The 20,583-nt window shown below is 44.9% G+C and overlaps 1 protein-coding gene across 2 annotated transcripts in view; it reads right to left on the reverse strand.

Annotated features, from left to right (window-relative positions):
* The window catches only part of CABLES1 (Cdk5 and Abl enzyme substrate 1), a 73,306-nt gene that overhangs the window by 51,158 nt on the left and 1,565 nt on the right, over positions 1 to 20,583 (reverse strand). The gene's annotated exons all lie outside the window — the stretch shown is intronic.

The raw sequence follows: 20,583 nt of genomic DNA on the forward strand, positions 1-20,583 counted from the left end.
CCTCATTTAGGCTAATAAACTTATGCTGTGACCAAAAGGCACCGTGCTGCTTCAGCCATCTATCTACCCACCCCCTGCATTGTGCCAGCAGAAGGGCTCCTGCAGCCGGGAATCGATCCCGCTAACAAGCACACAAGTGAAAAAACCCAACTAGTGAACAGCTCTTACTGGGTTTTGTGAGGGAGGAAAAGACCTGCCGTCCTCAATGGGATCAGCCCAAACCAATCCTCCAATCACAGCAACAGACTCGCTGTTTCTGCATCCCTGATGGCTGCTCCCATAGCTCCTGTCTTTCCCCAAGCCCTTCTCCATTGCAGCTACAGGTCTCGCCTTCAACTCAGCCAGTTAGCAGGCAACTAAAACAGTCACAGGGAACAGGTTTAGGCTGGGCTCCTTCAGGTTCAACAGATACAGATGCCAAATAGGCCTGTGGCCAATACTGACCAGATTCAGCCTTTAGGTACCCAATAGCACAGTTGATGCTCTTCTGCTTGATGCAAAGGAAAGAAAGCAACACAACAGCAGCAAAATGAAAACCTAATCATTTTTCTTTATTGGTTCAAACATCCTTTTTTTTTTTTCTGGTGTTTAAAAACTGCCTGGCAGGACATAAGGGACTTGTAGGATGCCCCATGGTTGATGGGATCACACTGCTGCAGCGAAGGGCGGAGGAGGAGGAGACCAATTCCCGATGATATCAGAAAGCAAATGTTGTTTCAAGGAGAAATTATTTTACTGCTGATAAATGTGTGATAAAGTGTATGAAATATTATTTTTAAATGTGGGAGAAATTCATAAATCTAAACCAAGACAACCGCTATTGCAGGCTGACATTGGTGCATGCAGAACAACGGCATGTCCATAGAAACTACTAAATTCACTATGTTAATACATTGACCCATTATGGATTATATTTTAGGCAACTTATTCCCAGATCATTCTGATGTTTCATTTAATTTCGTTAAGACAGGCTGACTGTGAGAAATGAGCTAGCACAGTGGTTCAATCAATTATTCTCTTTAAATTCAAGAACTGTGCATATCCAGACTGCTTAATTTCTCCCATACATCTGCATTCACGCATCTTTCTTTTCTGAAGAGCTTTCAAAAGCTCAAGTTTTAATCAGAGGACTATTTTTGATCCTAATTTTCCAAGCTGCAGTAAAGCTGCTTCATGACCTAATCTGGTGGCAAATGTACCACCATTATACAGTGGTTTCAAGCCCGTTGTACAATAACTAGTCATAATGTTTCTTATTTTTAATCACTGATACACCAGGTGCCTTGTGTCCAATTAGAGCTACCTGTCTGCAAACATCGCTTTAACTGAGGTTAGGAAATGACTTGTTGAAGTAAGCGCTGCTTGGTGTGAATAAAATACATTGCAGAACAGCATCTGAACATCAACCTCCTCGGCCATACCCCAGTGCACCAACGCTGCGAGCAAAGGCAGACCTGCTTTCCCTTACACCGAGCTCAGACTTTCGCTAACAGAAATGAGCAGGCCAAAGGGACACGCTTAGGTTCCTAACAGCAAAGATAATGGACCACACAGCTCTAAGGGCAAAATCTTCAGGCTGAAAATGCCAAGCAGCTCCAGCAATCAGGAACACGGACTACAACACTGGAGGGCAGAGGCTCCTGCTAGTTGTTGGGTGCAGGGTTTTGACTCTATTACTTAAAAAAAAAAAAAAAAATTGTTTTCATTTTAGCTACTATTCTCAGCAAAATAAAAAAATCTCAGATTTTCTGAGGAACAGAGCATTTTCATTTGCCTGAAGCCAATGTTTCACTTTGAAATTGTGTTTTTCTTATTATATATACACACGCACATATATATTCATCTGCATATATGATATAAAAGACTCATTCTCAGACAAAAAAACGTTTCCCGCTGTTTGAACATGTCACCTTTCTGAAGAATTTCTCTTCCTGAAAAAAAGCTCAGGGTTTCCTCTGGTTTGGCTTAACAGCATTAAAGGTTGTGTTTCCAGGCAGACAGAAAATCTGGCTTACCCACAGCTTCCCCCCTCTTCTCCACATTCAACAGTTCGCTGTTGTGACCACAAGAAAGACGGCAACCGCCGCTAAAACTTTAATCCCCCCTCCAAAGTCGTAATCTTTATATAGCAAATATAATGAGCTTTCTCAGTGACATACTGCAACAATGTTTAACAGGATTGCATAAGCAAAGGTATATTTAAATCCACTGAAAACGCAACCCAATTCTCCCAGAGTCTGCTCTGGCGATAATTAATGACAGATTTCATTAATACTCACTTATCCAATTTTTTTTTGCTTGTAGGCTTGTACCCCACTAACACAAGGACAGGGGAGAAGAAATCTCTTCTATTAAAGAAGCTCTGTTAGACTTTGCAGATAACATACGAAGCATGGCCATGCTCTTCCTATTACCCCTCAATTTTATTCTCTAGAAGCTCTTTCAGCAGCTACTTCCAGGCTGTAAGCCCAGGAGGAGCAGGAGGTATTCTGCCACTGCTGTCAGGCAAGCCAGCGGAGGACAGAAAAGGAAAAAAAATTATTTTCAAAGTATTTTGCGAAGTGGTCCAAACACTTAGAGGTGGCGAGGTTTCTCTCCTCCTGCCCATCTGGCCACAGTGTGATGCTGTACCAAGGCATCACTAAACCAACACATTTATCTTGTATTACCGTATATTTCCTGAGCTGTCCTACCTCCCTCATGAGGAGTCACTTTGAATTGAGTTATCCCGGTTATTTGCCGCAAGCATTTGAAAAAAAGAGTGAGGAGACCAACCTGACGGTTGTTTGAACAACCTGCTTAGTTTCATTTGCAGGCAAACAGCATACACGTCGCTTCACACAGACCAAAACCACAAGTTTTCCTGCTAAAGGATGGCAATTTTCTGAGAAACTCAGAGCACCAACTCTCTGAAACAGGGAACGCCAAATTATCTATCCTATTCTTAAACGAGAAGAGTCAAGAGACACCTTTTTACCTCAATGAAATTGCAGTTTCCCAAGGCAACACAAAGGCTGAGACCCCAAAAGACTGCCTCTTCAGGGCAGGCCTCAGGAACGCTGCTTCTAGCTCTGTACTTCACGCGAGCGTCAGAAAAATTACATGAAGTCGTATCCCCCAATCAGTCTCCCAATTCACATCTCGCTACAAAATAAGTCTTGAGCCCAAGTCTCCGCAGCATTTTGAGACCTTCCCAGCCATGGGGGAGGGACGAGGCAGTGAAGAAGAAAGTGGGGGGAAGAAGGAAATGGCTGCTTCCCCTTCCCAACCTTGTTATTTCCTCTGAAAGCTTTGCTCTCCCCTTTGCACATAGAGTAAAAACAGGAGCTACTTTCTTTTCCTCTTTTCTGGAAAAAGATGGACAAAACAGCCCTACTTTCCTTTACTCTTGCAAATATCCCACCCCATCCCTGCCAGGTTTGCTGGGGAGCTGGAGCCCTGGAGCAGCCGCCTACACTGGGCTGCAGAGTCCTGCACAGAGATGACCTTCACTCCGAACGTTTCTTATTTTTAATTACCATCTGAAGCCCAGGGAACTACGCCACAGCATAACTAAATGCTCATTAAGCTTTTCACAGAATCAAGCCTTTAATTTTAAAAATATTTATCTTGATCTCTGGAAGACGCTCATTTTAAGTTCTGACTGCACAGGCAAATGATTTGACAGACCATACATACATAAAAAAAAAAAAAAAACACAGACTGAAAGGAAACTCAGTAATACCAACCTCCTGAGCTACTACAGCCAATAACCCTGTCCATATCACCTTATTTCAATTCACAGACAACAACAATTGGAGAAAAAAATCTTGAAAATAAGGGTCACAAATACAAGGGGCAGCTCTGTGTCCCATCCCAATATGCGCTGTGACAATTTTGCAGTGCCACTTCTTGGTTTTCAAGGTACTATTGCCTGTAATTCTGTTATTGTCAAAAAACGTGAAGTCATCCAAACCCAGGTATTTTAATCAGGCACTTCATGGCTGGCTTCATACCCCAAAGACAGGATTGCGGGCAGCAGTCAGCCCCACGGCCACCATAACCCAAGCGAGTGGCTACGGTTGGGACTAGTTTCAGCAAGAGCCGGCAATGAGCTACTTGCAGGCACCGCCCCCGGTGTGACCATAAAACACCATTACGAAACCCGTATTCGTGCAAAACAGGTAGTACTGAAAAAGCTCCGAGCTGGATGGGAACATCTCAGTCCAGCAGGAGATGACACCCCGTCTTGTGACAGGTTAACAACCTGTCGGGGATTTAGCATGCCCCAGAGCAGCCGGCTGGTTTTGTTGAGACAAGCAACAGTGCCACTGGGTCACCAGTGAAAGGCATTTTCGAAATAGGAATTGCCTTGTGGAAAAAAAAAAGTAATAATAAAAAAATAAAATCAGAAGTCCCTCCTGACTGAGTTCAGCATCACAAATTTCTGGGAGAAGAGGACAAAGGGGGTCCCTGTATCCAAACCCTCCCCACTGGAGGGGCAAGGATGCGAGAACAAAGTTAAAAGGTCAGAAGGATGCATGCTTCCCCTTGCATTTCTCTACACCTCCTCCTGTAAACTCAGGAACTGCACTGCAGATCGTCAGGGTGTGTTGGCTTGTTTTCCAGTTTCACATCTACCCTGGCTCCCATTACGGGAGATGTCTGCACAGAGGCAATTCACGAGACAGTCCTAATCCTGGGGGACGCTTTGGTACCGAGGTGCCCGAGCTGCCCCCACCCATCTGTGCTGTACCCACATCTGCCTCAGAAGCTGCATCTTCCCATGACCAGCGGTCCCGAGGCAGATGCTAAAAGCAATGTCGTGATGGGGACAGTTGTTACCACTTCCATGGTAGCATTCGGCATTTTTCGGAGAGCCTTATCTCCATGAAAAAGTATATGCAAGGACTCTACATGTGCATACGGTGCCCTCCAGTATTCCTTACTGATTCTCCGAAAGCAAGGCGCAGGAGACCTATGACTCTGTATTATCCGTTTAAACAACAAATACAAAGCTAAAACATATTAAAAATTTATTAATTTCTGTGAATCCTTAAAGAGTCTAATTTTTGCCTTCTGGTATGTAGGTCTTTAAGGCTGCATCTTTTTAAAGCTTCTTTTGATCTTGAAAGTTAGGAACTTTGTAAAAAAGAGGGAATACAAGGAGATTCCTCTGAGCATCTCCACCTCATCCCACTAGTCCAGGAACTTTAAAAAGCCTCTACTACACTTTACAAGACTTTGAAGTTGGCCGATATTGGAGTATGTTCCTCTGCAACAAAGATGGAGAGGAGGCAGGGGATCCTTTATCGGATCGTGTGATTTAGAAATGTTGCTAGTGCTTCCAACCATCATGAAAAAATACACTAAAAATCCTAAAAACAGCTACTAAAAATCTTAAAAAACGCTAAGCCGCGGCTCACTATCTGTTGTTTGCTCCTACGTTTCCCCAAGCCAGGAGTGTGATGTGCGTGCATATGCTACCTTTCAAACATGATTACTGAGTTCTGCTGAAGGCACTTGCATATGCAGGAAGAAAAGAAAAAAGTCTGAGTCCCTGAAAACAGATGCATTGGATATGGCTCTCCTACTCCATTCAATCTAAAAAGCTACGTATTTCTGAAAACTGAAAAACCTAAACATGGGGTTATAAGAGAGCACAGTCAGACCCGTGTGTGAGCTTATATCAGCAGCCAATTCAGTTTAAGGTGATAGTTTGGGTTGTGAAATAAAATGTTGGACTTGTGGGCACATTTGCTTTGGCCAGCCTTTGCTTTGGGGCCAGTAATGCCTTTAATTACCCCAAATCACCTAGAGGCACCTCCAGGCAGAAAAGTCTTTGCTCTATAAGCAACATCAGATAGACAACAAAAAACTTAAAACAGAAAACCAGCTGGAAAAAATTCTGACAGCAGCTCATCACATCTCCTTTAAAGACTAAGCATATAAAGGAGAATATAAAATGTGAAATGCCTTGAAAAAAATCTCAATGCCCAGTATTCTCCTAGGTTGCTGTAAGTTACATTCAGCTTTTAATACTACAAGAACTAAATACATGCATTCATTTACAGAAACATCTCGAAGTTGACCACTGAAAGCCCATTCTCTCCAAGATATTAAAATATACCAGACTAATAACTGGAAAAAAATCACTAATAATAATTTGATCCGATCCCGCAAAACCTCATGCACGTCAGTCTTCTCAACAAAGGTACTAACTGCATGACTAATGATGCACTTCTGCGGAAACCTCAGCTGATGGGGCTCGTGCTCAAATGAAACTACGGAACCGCTCATTTTGACTGTGTTAGGCAATGACTTTATAAGCCGAAGGCAGCAAGTTACCTGTGAGAGTAAGACTGAACGTATCTGCAAGTGTTTTGCAGGATCAGGCTCCATTTTTATACAGCCCTTTTTCAATGACAAAAGCTAATTTATAAATACTTGTTTCAAACTAATCACCTCTTTCAAAAGATGCGACTAAATATAATGCAAGAGAAGATTTACTTTACAACAGCCATGGGGGGGGTGTGAAAACACACAAAAATCTGTGTTTTTGAAAAGTAAGTAAGACATATTTAGATAGCATAGACATTAAATGCAGATGTTAACAACTCTGATACAGATTTTAAATTATTTTAATGTGAAACATCTAACCTTATAATATCACACATCTCGGATCATCTGACTTGTGTGTCTGTCTGCATATTCAGCATCACAGCCCCAAGCTGAATAAACACAGACAGAGAAGAAAGAGATTCTTGTTTCCTGGTAAAGCTTCTTGCGCTAAAGAACTCGAAGCAGGGCAAAAGGCTCATTCAAAAATGTGTCACAAAACACTTCACCGCAGACCTAGGAGCTTTGTTGTGAGAGGGGAAAGAAAAAAAGAAAGGATTTTGAACAACAGTATTGCCTAATGGCATTATGTATACACAACAGTTTCCCACTTACAATACCCTACCGGGGAGTTGAACGCAAGCCCAGGTTTTACCTGTGCCATTACCAGTTACATCACTTTATGACAGCTATTAAGCAAACAGGCTATAGACCACAAAGCTGCTACCAAAAATACTTCATCTTCCAAGAAGGATATCAGGCAGGCAATTAAAGAAACAATATTCCTCCTCAAAACAATACATTTCATTATCTGTGAATACACACCTCTTTCTTTTGGCTTTAAGTAGGAGCTCAGGAAGCATACACTTTTGTAGCATATTTTTGGTAACTTAAAGCTTTCAAATTTTATATAAGGTAGTATCTGGGTAAGTAAGTAATACACAGAAAATAGTATCCTGATGACAATACTACAACGTGTGAAGACAAACTGTTTAGCATCCTTTTGAACTTGCTTGCATAAAAGAATTTCTCTGTATTTTTATTAGCCAGAAGGGTACAGCGAAAAAGGCCTTAGGAATGAGTATTTCCCCTTCCCAATTCCTTCCCTTGTTTTTTTATACCTGAACTAATTTTCCATCTTTCCTTCCCTTGTTTTTTTTATACCTGAACTAATTTTGCACCTAACCACAACAAGCATACCATGCTTTGAAGGTTTTTAAGAAAAAAAAAAAAATTGAAAACTATATTTGGGAATAAAACCACTGCGGTTCTAGACTGGAAAAAACCTGTGCTTTAGCAACTGGAAAAAACTTATCCCCGCACCTCATAAAAAATAAATACAGCTATCAACACAGAATAAACACCCTCGCTTGTACTAGTAAGGACAAATATCATGTGGACATACAGCTATTGTTTGAAGTAAAGCACATCTAAAGCCTGCACAGTGACAGCTCCAGCCATCCCACGGCGCTCCAACAGGCGCTACCCAGCCTCGCAGACCGCAAGGACCGTGTCAGCCAGAGAAGGGATGGCCAGGTAATCCCCGTGCCACGGCGAAGCCTCCCACAGCAAGAAGGTGTACGGCGGTGGTGGGGAGGGGAGCGGACCCGGGGTGTGCGGTCAATGCTCCGGCTCTCCCACAGGCGCTGCCGCGGGGCAGCCAGCAACGCTCCCGGCAGTGGTAATCGGGATACTCGATCCCGACAGCGGGAAACCATCTGTACAAGTTCAACAAGTAAAACGGGAGATGCAAGCGCTAACAGAGCAGCATTCGGCTACCTGTGACAGAGCTACAAGGAGAACCGGGAAGATTTCCTCTCTTGGGCAGGGTCTGCTAGCTGCTGTTTGGAAAACAGGAGATGTACGCGCCTTTATTTTTGCTTTAGAAACAGCAGCACCTTACAAAGAATCTGTCCAGCAAAGAAACCAAAAATGCACTTCTGCCGCAGTCTCTCTGACTGCCCAAGCACCTGCAGCATCTTCCCTCCTCCCCGCAAGTCTCTGCAGAGGAGGAAGTTTTCACTAAGTGTCTCTGCATGAGGCCCACGGCAGAAAAACCCCAAATTATACAAAACTTGTGTTGTTTTGCTGCTGTCATCCTTTGCCCCCTCAGACCTGGACAATAATGAGCTTGTCTAACGTGGAGGGGAGAGGGGAATGGCTTTGTGCTTGGATGGGTAGGGGCAGACAGATGCATAGATGGACTTGCCAAATGCTGCCTGCGTCTGGCTGGGAAAGGGAAGAAGCAGAAACGTGCACGTGAGGAGCTGCGGACGGCAGGACGGAGGAGGAGTGCAACCTTCATCCTCTGTGCGAAACCTTGGTGTGGTTCCCCCTTGCAAATCGCAGGTGGGACCTAACACGTAGGCTCGTTTGGTAGCTACTTACATAGAAGTCACAGGCAAAATTTTGCCTTATTGCTTCCACTGAAAGTTATATTAGCTATACTTTGTATAAAAGTGGGGGTTTTTTTCTTTCTTTTAATTAAACAAACGAACCCTCCTCCCCAGACCTCACGAACAGAAACCACTACTTCCTCAGCCGCTGCATGTTCGCTTCTAAAAACAGCACGGGGCAAGGGTAAAACCCTGCTGGGTACGACATTAGACCTCTGTGTTGATCAAGCTCACAAACTGTCATCAACATGTGATGCAGAATTTTGAAATTTTGGTTTTCCTGTTTCACCTTTTCCAATAGACAGATGGGAAAGATGTCTGTTAATGTGAAACACCATAATAAAAAAAAAAAAAAAATCCACTTTCACAGAATTTACCACATTACAAAATGAAGATTTAGAAAGCCTACAGTTGACCATTAAAAAGGAAACAGGTGCCCAGTGCTCTGATTCAACAAGGGAAAAAAAAAATATTTTCCCTACAAAATCTTTTTAAAACCCCCAGTGGAAAGAGGGAAGTCAGTAAATTCCCAGTAGAAATGACTAGGGGAAAAGCATCTGAATTCACAGGGTCAAACAAAAAGTGTATTAACCCAAGTGGAAGGAAGGGTGTGAGAAATTTAAATTAGCTCAATATGAACCCCTTTGTCCTAGAACAGGGAACTAAGACTCTACGGGCGTATCTCCATGTTTCCCTTTGGATCAGAAGCACACTTTTGAAGCGAGTCTCCAAACCATGCCAGCTTACGACACACTCTTTTCTTTGCGGCAGGGAGCAGTCCTGGAGCACGAAGGCTTCCCCTCCGATGGGGGGAAGCCAGGTGATGCTGCAGGAGCACAGCGCCCGTCCTCCAACCACTGCTGGGTGGCCAGTCCACAGGTCCAGGCTAGAGGTGGTCTGAAGGTCCATAGCGTGGACATCTGGTCCTCAGCACCAAGCTCCTGGCTCTACCGACCCGCTCCTGCTGGGCCATGCTGCTCGTTGACACAGACACGGCCCTTCTGGATTGGGCCCTGCTGGCCCAATTCTCTCGCAAAGGCTCCAGGTTTAAATAATTTATAGTGCCGGTGGTTCTTGTTTAGCTTTGCTTCAGCGCACTGGATGTTTAAACAGCTTGTGCAAAACAAGACAGAGTGCAGCCCGGTGGGACTGACCATCACGCCACAGCGTGGCACGGGCACATGGTGTGAGGAGCTGACCAAGCCTTTGAGATGTATTTTTATTCCAATTTTGCTCTTTTTCTGAGCTTGTGGAAACAACAGCTTGAAGAACAATCAGAGAACTACAGTCACATTGCATTAGGAAAGCACAACCTGCACCTCAATTTTCTGCTTCTTGTGGCCCACGTCTCTCCATGGGCTAAGACACGAAGGATTAACAGTGCTGTGGCCTCCAAAGTCACATTTCAAGTTTTATAAAGAGCATTTTTGTCCATTTCTATTAATGCATCAGCAAAAAGTAAGCTCTCAGACCCACTGATTAAACCAGACGTGTGCTGTTAACTTCAGTAAAAGCAGAACCACAATTACAGTCCTCAACAATGACAAACGCTCCCCCCCAAAAAATGCCAGGGAGGACAAGCATACAAATGGGAACAGGTCTGCACAGTGCAGTAAGCAAAATTTTGAAAACCTGTAAAGAAAAAGCACATGCCCTCTTTTCAAAGCGGGATTTTCAAAGGAGCTCAGAGAGTTCCTCAAAATTCATGGTTCACAGGCTCCTTCAAAAACCCCAGCTTGAATTGCTCGACTGCTCTGCTCTCTTTAGCTGGAATAACACAAGACAGACATCTAATTCAGAACAAACACTGGAGAAGTAAAGTCAAATCTTCATTACCATAACCCCACATCTTGGGAAGTGGACGTGAGGGTCAAGAGCCTCTCAAAAGTTGTGTTTCTTCGAACATATGTAAATGACACACGCAAAGACAACCCGGACAAGACCATGTTGAAATATTCCTGGGGACTGTACAAAACAGAGAACTGCAACAACTGTAAGACAACTGCCAGTTACGTGAAAGACCGCACCACCCTCAACTGTTGATATCACATTCATTTATCCAGTAAGATATTCTGAGATACGCAATCGCTCGACAGGTTGGAAATACTACCTCCGCACCTAAAATAGAAAAGACAGGCCTAATCCTGTTCTCATTTGTACCTGAGCAACCCTGCAATTAATTCAGAGCCCGTTCGTTTTCAGATGCCTCAGCCTTTGCAAACACACAGTGGTGGCTCACGAGGGCTTTTTCACCCCAGCCTCTTTGCTCCCACCCCATCCTCCCCAAGGGAGTGAATTCCAGTGACAACCCGCACCCTTGTGCAGTGCCCTCCTGCACAAAACAGTTTGTGGGCTTGGGGCTTAGCTCCTGAGGGATACGGAGGAGTAACGGCATTTTGTACAGAACTGAGCACAGCTTGGGTACCACACCATAGAAAAAATCCTTGCTCCTGCTGCAAGGCTACATCCTTCCAGGAGAAGGAAGGCTGCGAGCTCACAAACTCACTGCGAGAAAATAGACGTTTCCATTCACATCATCCATTCAACCTTCACGCAGAGCATGAGGATAGCAACAGAAAATACCACCTTAGAAATGCCTATTTAAGGGTGTTGGCAAATTCATACAATTTGCATTTTGTACTTTTAAATGCATTTGCTCAAACTCTGCTCCCTGTTACACCCTAGTACAATCTTTGACTTGAATAGCCTTACATCAATAAGGAAACTAATGAACAAACAAGAAACCAATATTTATAATAATCTCTTTAAAACAAACAGAAGCAACAAACCTTGGACAATAACGTCTGTTCTTTAAAACAAATGTGCGCAGACACTTGCTACCTGCGAGGCTGCTCGTGAATTCTGCAGTACCTGGAATGCCTTCTAAAATAGAAAAGCATTTTGTCTTGAGGCGAGTCATGCAGATGGAAAAATACGGATTTTACAAATAAATCTCAAAGGTCACGACGGAGGTACTTGACAGGCATGCTGTGTTCTCCTGTAAATAATTCTGCATTTTTAAGCAGCCACCTCTTAGCTGCCACTTCTTCTGGATTAGGTTATGCTAAAACTCTACAAAACAGTAAACACCACCAATTAAACATCAAACCCAGTTTTGCTTTGATTAAGAAACCAGCCTCATAAAATTAAGGAGGCTCCTAAGATACACAATGGGTTGAAGACAGGAGGTTAGGTGAACTCCATTTTAGAAAACGTAATTACACCTTTGTGTTTTAAAGACCACGCTTCCAAGACTATTAATAGCAGACGGCGAGCTTTCCACGCCTTTTTACATAACCTGCTGCAGCACCTGTGCAACTTGCCTACCCAAGTGATTAAACCGTACTTTGCACTGCAGCATCTGAAAGCTGTTTTTCCTCTCTTCCTATTACCCAAAAAACACCTCCGTGTTTTACAGTCGGAAACGATATCATTCACTTAAGTAAATTCGGAGAACTACGAAGTTTCCTTGTAACTACCAAGCCTGCTCAGCGCTGCCCACGTCCCAGGTATCAAGATGGAGCCTTCGTTTTCATGTAGCTCTCTGTCACCTAACGAGGACTTCACTCCCTGCTGTGCAGGTCCACCTCACCCCACGGACACGTGGGCAATCCTTCTGTCAGCCCGCATTTGCCTGGGTGTAGCTGATTGCAACCCCGACTGAAAAAGAGGGAAATTAATCTCCTTTTCTGCTGGATCTGTAGGTACTAATGCAAGTATGGAAGCAACAGGAAAATAGAAGTTTTGTCTGTAGAGGGGTATGACAGACGAAACACAAGGAATAAGGTTGGTGAGTTAAAAAAAAAAAAAAAAAAGAATGAGATGTTTTCAAGACACCATTTCAGACCATAGCTGACATCTAGCTTCTGCTTTAGGTTACACCCTTCAGACAGGCTGAGTACAGCGGGGCGGGACGCGCAGGTTCCTAGCACACGCCAGCGTGAACAAGGAGTAACGAGAGCTTCTTGGACTGTATGGACTGTATTTGTGTACACACAAATGTATGTATGTGACCCAAGCAGGCCTGAAGGCAAAGGGCCTTATGAGACATTCATCTCCCGGTTCCCCTTTCGCCCTCCCTACATGTGCTGGGGGTACCAGATGAAACCAGACATCCCTCCAGGTGACACAACAGTCCTCCCTGAGCGCTGAATGCATCCTAGGTCTTTGGAGCAGTGAGGTTCTGCTCCCCCTCCTCCAGCACCGTGCACCCAGGAAACTAAAATTCAGCAGATATCCCTCTGAAGTGGGCTGCCAAAGCTGTGCTGCTTGCACCCTTCAAAGGGCACACCATCACACTGGGGTTATAATCTGCCTCTCTGCTAGCAGCCGCAGTGGGGAACAGCCTGCTTCAGTGCTATGAGTTAACTCCGTAAAAAGCAATGGTAATAACATCTGACCCTTTCATCATGATGAAATTAAAATCCATGCCACCGTGCCAGCATGTGCACCTCCTCTCGGACAGGGAGACAGCTCAGCTTGGGGTCTCTCACCTCCTCCTCCTCTCCCCGTCTGGGGAAGAGAAGGAGGAACCTTTGTGTGATCCAGCCTTGTTGGAGGGTTAGGACCTCTCCCTGCACTTCCACCCACGGCAGACCCACCAGAAATCACGATGCTGGGAATGCTGGAGCCTCCCATATGTTTCCCCATCCACTTTCCTTACTGGGAATTGCTGACCCTGTGCCTGCAGTGGCTTTCTCCATCCTGAAATGGGAAAGGAAACGATGCCCCACGGAGGGGAGAGGACAGAGACCCATCACCAGCCTTCCCACACTGGAGAAGGCACAATCTCAACTCCAAGGACAGCAACAGGGCCTAGTGGTTGGTACCTGTTGAGGCTGCACTGGCACCACCAACCGCATCCCAGGATCACTTCTCTGTCCCTTGTGGCTACACAAGAAATACACGCAGATATGCCCTGTACGGTCACGGGTGAGGCCACACACAGCAGGTGGCACGTGGATGGCTGAAAAAAACAAGTTACCTGCAAGCAGGCTGCAAACCAAGTGGCACCACTGACTTCTTGGTGCTCAACATCCTACCCGAAGCCTAGAGAAGGGGAAAAGCAAGCTGTTCATTCCTGTCCATTCCATGCGGCTCAGTTTCAGCTGCATGATGTGGTGCAGAAAGAAGTCAGCGTAATGCCACCTTACAGATTTTTCCTGTTACACAAAATCAGGGGATTCTTTTTTTTTCTTTGCAGGAAAATTTATGCTTCTTTTGAATGCTTTTACCCATAAATTGATGTGCCTATGTCTGATTTGCCTTGACAGCATGTAGATTTGAAAACCTAATCATATTTACCTTGGTAATATGATTATCTGTAGGAGCACCAAAACGCAATCCGTTGTTGTCTGAAAAATTATTATAAAGTTATCTAGCTTTCTATTTTTTAATCCCACCAATATTATACAGTAAAATCCCCAATACTGCAAAGATTTACTTACTAGCACAACTTTATACACTGGCACTTGATTTAACTGAGTAATTTTATACATATGTAAATGTTCAGGTCAGGTTTTGCAGGATCCTGGGTCAGAAAGGACATACCTTCCTCTACCATTCAAGACAAGCAGGGGAAAACATTTCAGTTGTGGTGAGTGAATCTTTTTTCCCCCCAAACCTCAACTTCACAAAATTGCTAGCCTAATCTATAACAACATGGAGGAAAATGCAACTGCTTGCTAAGAACATGTGGTTGTCCTTTATATTCATATACAGGGTGAAAGGCTTTTTAAAAAAAAAAATACTTCTTCTAGAAAGAAAGGTAGCCTTTGCTTCATTTTTCATTCATTTCTAAATTTTCCACAATAGAAAATCTTCCTTAGGCAAAAACTCTGAAACATAGCTGCTAAGAGCAGTGTTGACTTCGAAATACATCATGAGAACAGAAAATACATTTAGGATTCATGACAGGAAAGCAGTCACTACAAATAAAACACAGTAGCCCCTGTAAAGGAACCTCGCAGTTTCTTAAATCTGTACTTCTCTAAATCTCCATATTGCAGCCTGAAAAGCAAAGCCTGTGAGTCCTAAAAGTTTCCCACTGGCACATCGTGTTTTCTCCAACCACCGGTGAAATTTTCTTCTCCTAGCTGATTTGCCGAGCTCTTTACCCTACCTTTGCAGCAAATAAAACTTCTGCTAAGCCCTTCTTATGAAATCAAATACCATTCCTTAAATTTCTCAGTGTGCAGATAGATACTCTCCATATGCCAAATTATGTCATTTCCATTTTCTAGGAATAATACTTCTTGCAGCAAACCAGCAAGGAGTTTTTTAGTCGGGTATGAAAAGAGCCAGCTCTGTGTCTTGCTGCACCTGCTGCGTTGCTAAGCCTGGTATCTGATGGCAGCCCCACAGCCATCAATAGCAATTCTGGGTGGAGAAGAGAGTTACAGAAAGGACTGATTACATCCTTGGACGTATTAGCGTACATCCAGAGGTGAATTTTGTAGATATTTGCATGGCTCAAACAGAATCTGATTTCCCATATATATCATGGTATAAGTTGGCATCTACCGATGTTTCAATGTACAGAAGTCCAAACATGTAAAAACAAACAACTTCTGCATTTTCAGGTTAAATTATGAAGATGAGCTTTTATGTTCGTGTAGTGGAGATCTTGCCTGAGAGACTACAAACAGCTGAAATCGGGGCGGGGGATAAAAAAAAAAACACAATCAAACACACCAGGATTTGGTTCTTCTTCTCTTCTTTACCTCCTATCACACTCACCACTCTACAGAGCCTCTGGACAGCCTACCTGGTATTTACTTCTTTGAAGAGAAAAAGCCACAGTATTACTAGAGGGTTGGGGTTTTTTCCTCTCAGAGAGCATACTTGGGAATCTCGTATTTGTGTTTTAGCTTTTTTGAACTGTTGCAAGCTAAGCTATAGCCTCCACCAGAAGAGTTCTCAAAGTCATAATAATGACAGATTAAAGCATACTTCCTAACCAAAAGCTGTCATCAAACTATGATCTGTCATTATCCTATCTATCTACCATCAAACTACGTTTTTGTGATGGTCTGGAGGGCTGGTGACTCACGTGGTTGCTACCAATCTTCATGATTTCAACATGCTTGCAGCAGTACATTGTGCAGAGGAAAGCTGTGTAGCAGGCTCCTAAGGAAAAGGGCCAGTCTGGCTGCCTGCACAGGAGCCTTGCCAGTACAGAAAAGGATGAAAAGAAAGATCGAGTAATGGAAAGGCACCGACCACATAAGCAAACCTTCTGAAATGTCTGGCTCCTCCGCTCTCCTGACAGCTAATGATGGGTGACCGCATACCAGCTAGGCACCTGCACGGTATAACCACGGGACTTCCCGAGGTGGGGTTGGACCTAGAAGGCTTTGAACTGGTGGCCAGCGAAGGCAGCCAACACAAACACAACTCTTCACATGTTACCGGCTCAGGTTTTCTCACAGGGGTTAATGAGCGCCCACCCAGGCAGAGCCCTCTCACCCGTCCGGCTCTAAAGCCGTCTCACTCCGAAACCTGCCGAGTCCAGAGGCTTCGGCAGAGGCAGCTCCCTCTCAGCGTCTGTCCCTCTGTGAAAGTGTCTAATTAATTCCCTAGTAGTCATGAACGCTATGTTCTGTCCTGGCTCTTCTTCAGAATTGACAGCAAAGGGTTTTTTTCCTTGTCTGATGAATATTGCCTTTTTTTATCTGGCAGAGATGCTTGCTAAGTAGTATAATAAGAGCCTAAAATATGCCAGAGCAAAATTCTGTGGGATTTGTTTTTAAACGCTTTGTGTATTAAGGGAACAAGGCTGATGCATCTATGCTGTCCATCTGTCTGTGCATCATCATATTGCATTGACTGCTGAACCACTGGTCAACTTCAACTAACATCTGGAAGATGACCACATTTCCACAAGTTTGAAAGAAAGCAACAGAGGGAGGCACAAGCCTGCGCCCTTAACAAGGGAAAAGGCAGGCAGAGACCAACAGTGATGGATGACGGTCAGTGTGATGCGGGGCTGGCCGTGCTCGGCACATGCATCGCTCAGAAAGCCCACCGGCAGTCAGTGATCTCTCCTGCACATCTCGAAGCGACCGTGAGGACCCAGCCTCTCAGCGTGCTCATACTAAAGGACACGGGTCCACTCAAGTGTCCCTCACAGGACTCCCGGAGGAGCTTGCAAGCTGTGTGCATGGGGACTGCAAGCCCTGTCTCGGCGGGGGGCAGCCCTTGGGAACAGTGTCAAAGACTTACGCGGGGCCTGTAGCACTGAAAACGGGCCATGAGGGACCTGCCCCAAGAGATGCAGCAGGACGCTGGTGCAACTGCTGAAACAGCACTTATTAACTGAGTTTTAACCCTGTCGTTGAACGTCCCCTCTTGAGGGTGGCACAGGAAGGCCATTTAGCCTCCTGAAGTGACGGCTGAAGTCAATAAGCGTCCCCCTCTTTAGAGACAGCAACCACCAGTGGTATACAAGGTCACACACCTATGAAAAGACTTAGTTCAGCATGTGCACTTCCCATTCACCTCTCAGACCATTAAACTGCTGTTTTCACGCTATTCTTGTATACACCATTCTGAAACTTGGGCTGCCTGAAGGGCTTTAGGTTCAGTGAATAGCAGAGGCTCCATCACACACAAAAGGTCTGATGTGCTTCCAGCGGCTCACAAGCCCACTCCTGATGCTGGGATGACCCCGCAGGGTGGACGGTGCCCCCAGCTCTTTGTTTTGCTCCTCTTTCAGGACTCTGCCTGTAAGACACTTGTTTCTGAGAGACTTATTTTGTCTCCGGCATGTTCAGTTTGGAGGCATCTTCTGTGGTGGGCTGAGCCTGCACTGCCTGCTGGCCCAAGGCCACGGAGGACCAGGGTCTGATCTCATGGCCCTCCACCATGAAAATAAATGGTGGAATTCAGCTCCTCAGCAGCATCCTGGAGGCTTCCTCCAGCACCAACAACCCATCACACTTTGCAAGCCCTACAAAAGCCAGGCAAGTCAACCATTCCAGCATCCCCCTTCTCTGCATCTCTCCAGAAGATGAATAGTGAGGCCAGAGGCAGCTCTGTATTTTCTAATGGGTAGAAACAAATTGAATCTTCACAAGCTTTACTAATCATAAATTAATTTTAGAATTACTCAGGAAATGAGATTTGTCTTGTAGGTCAATAAATTCTGAAGATAAATCTATTTGGACCACAGTAACTTCGATGTCCTTCTCAGTGGACCTCCCCCCAGCGATTACTCAGCAGATACTCCTCTCCGCCTCCTTCCCAGCACCAGCTGCTCCCAGAAGGAATTCTCCTGCCCATCTGCCTTCAAGCCTGACACAGCGACACAGACAAATGCAACTCTAAGTGATGTTTAAACTCCGAATCCAATCACCAATTTGCTTCCTTAGCAAAAAAAAAAAAAACCAAACCAAACAAAAAACACACCACAAAAAAGCATGCGCTTGTTTCTAACCACCTGGCCCACCGGAGAAGGCCTTATGTAGAAAAGGAAGCTTCACGTATGGAAACAGCAGTATTTTTCCCAAAGAAAACTACGGCAACAAGAATTCTAAGCATACACCAAAAAAGTACCTGGGACCATCACCTAATCTACAGGATCTGAATTGATTTTAAACTGGTGTTGCTGAAATCTTGCTCCACAGAGCTCCTCGCTAATTTAAGAGGAAGCTATTAAAATGAATTACCATTTGACATGAAGGAAAACCTGGCAGAACCTGGCCCTAGTTTCCAGCAGCCTCATGTCCTCAGCCACCCATTCACCACAGAACTGAAACAAACTCCTGCACTAGACAGGAGCCTTTGGCATCAACAAACCAACTTCTGAACAAGCAGGTTTTTTTCCATTTACATATAATTACATACTAGCCTCCGAACAGCTAGAAGCTCCATGTTCTTTTTTTGTATCGTTTGTTTCTTGTGCATACGCATAGAGCACAAACCCAAACCACATTAATGATAACCTTGTTAAATATAAACTAGTACGCAATTATACAAACTGCTAACACAAACAAAAAAGCCAGGAAACTCTGATTATATGTTCACAACGGTTTCTGAAAACTAAATAAAAACAACAACATAAGGCAGCCTGTCCTGCCTGGTACTGTAACAAAGAATGGTTTCACCTTACAACATAACTTAGGTGTCTCACCACAGGGGACTAGTCTGTCAAACGACACATCAAACTCAATTTCAAGCCTGCCGCGAGGAGAGCGGACGGGCGGGAGGAGAGACAGCAGATGCACGCACAAACAACAACAACAACAAAATCTGATTTTCCTCTCTGCTGCTCCGCATCCCCCTTCAGGCCAGCCTGTCTCCGGGCAGTTGCTGTGATTCCCACCCCGTCGCGCCGAGGAGGACAGGCCATGTGCTGGGCATTTGGCTCCTTCCTCTCCATTAAGAGAGCAGCAGCAGGTCTGCTCAAACCCTCAGTCCCTGGGCTTGCGCCAGCCCTGCGCACGCCTGCAATTTCTCTTCCGTGCAGCTCAGAGCAAGCCCAGCAACCGGAGCCCCTACCACGTCTTTTCATTGAGACAATGAGGAGCAAACGCTCGACACAACCTCCCTGGTCTGCAGCTGTCTGTTCCTGATGTTTAAAAATACATACCTTTTCCAGAACAGAAACAAATCTATTGAAGGCAGGACCAAGTCTGCCCCAGGCTGCACACGTGCAGTGTCACAGCAGTCAGCAAAGTCGGGGGCATAACCCAGAGCTCTCCTGCACCAGCGCCAGCCGTAAGCAAGTGGTACAACCAGAGAGCCTCACACTTGTCCCAAGGTCTCCACCACAGCTGAATCTAGCACTCCAGAAAACAAAAGAGCATGAGAAAACCAGCACTTTCCTTACATCTTACACCACCAGGAAATATACAGCACAAAGGAGGGCCGTTACAGGACTGGAGGAGCACCCTGACAAGGCTTCATTAGGTGACTTCCCTTGCCATGGACTTGGGCTATCCATTCAGCCTGCTTGCACGCTAGCAGCACAGCCCAACTTGCACGGTGCTCCATTTCTAGGTTGTAAACAAAACCAGGAATTACCTTTCCCTCTTAAACGCCACACTGTTCTCATGTAACAAAAAAAGAGTATCGGTTGTGGAAGGAAGAATTCCAAGAGTGGCAAACCGGGGCAAGGGAAAACAATGACAGGAAGGGGGAAGAAGTGATACAGGTGAGATCTGAGCACCCTTCCCAGAACTGAGCACAGGATCAAAGCATGCAAGCAAGGAAAACCAAGGACGATCCTTGGGAATCCAGAAAGATGACATAGGAATCCTGCATGAATAATAAACTCACTAACTGGAAGGCCAAGGAGAATCCAGGCTCTTGAACACTAAGAGGGTACTGCCCAGCGCATTATCACCAACAAGCGAAAAGTTCAAGAGTAGAAAAGCAATTCCCAAATCATGGCCTGTGGGTCACTCCTAACTCACAGGGCCACGGGCAGCAGTGTGCAGAACCACGACACAGACTAAAACGCGCAAGCGTGTGTGCGTGTCATGTTGCTGTGCTGGTGATCCGCAGCGCGATCAGAGGGTTGTCACCGCAGGAATTGTTTTGAGAGACACGTGACTGGGAGAAGATGGGTGGTAACCCACCAGCAGGCATTTTACTTGGGAAGGTGGGGCTCCCTAGTACAGCACCTGCAAAGGGGCTCAAAAAAGCCACCAATACAAACCAGATGGAAGAAAAAAAAAACCAACAACCAACCAACCAACCAACGGTGGGGCATGCAGCTAAGACAACTTTCTCCTGGAATACCTCCAATTTCTCCAAGCTGGTTGGTTTTGAAAGGGATTTTTCTACAGCGATCTATGCTCAATTACCCTTATAAACCCTTGCAATAACATGTGACTCAAAGTCTACCTATTTGTCCGAGGGAGAA

The sequence above is a fragment of the Nipponia nippon genome, unplaced genomic scaffold (assembly GCF_047370975.1).
Source record: "Nipponia nippon isolate SJK-2023a ecotype South Korea unplaced genomic scaffold, ASM4737097v1 scaffold_1, whole genome shotgun sequence".
Classification (NCBI taxonomy): Eukaryota; Metazoa; Chordata; class Aves; order Pelecaniformes; family Threskiornithidae; genus Nipponia; species Nipponia nippon.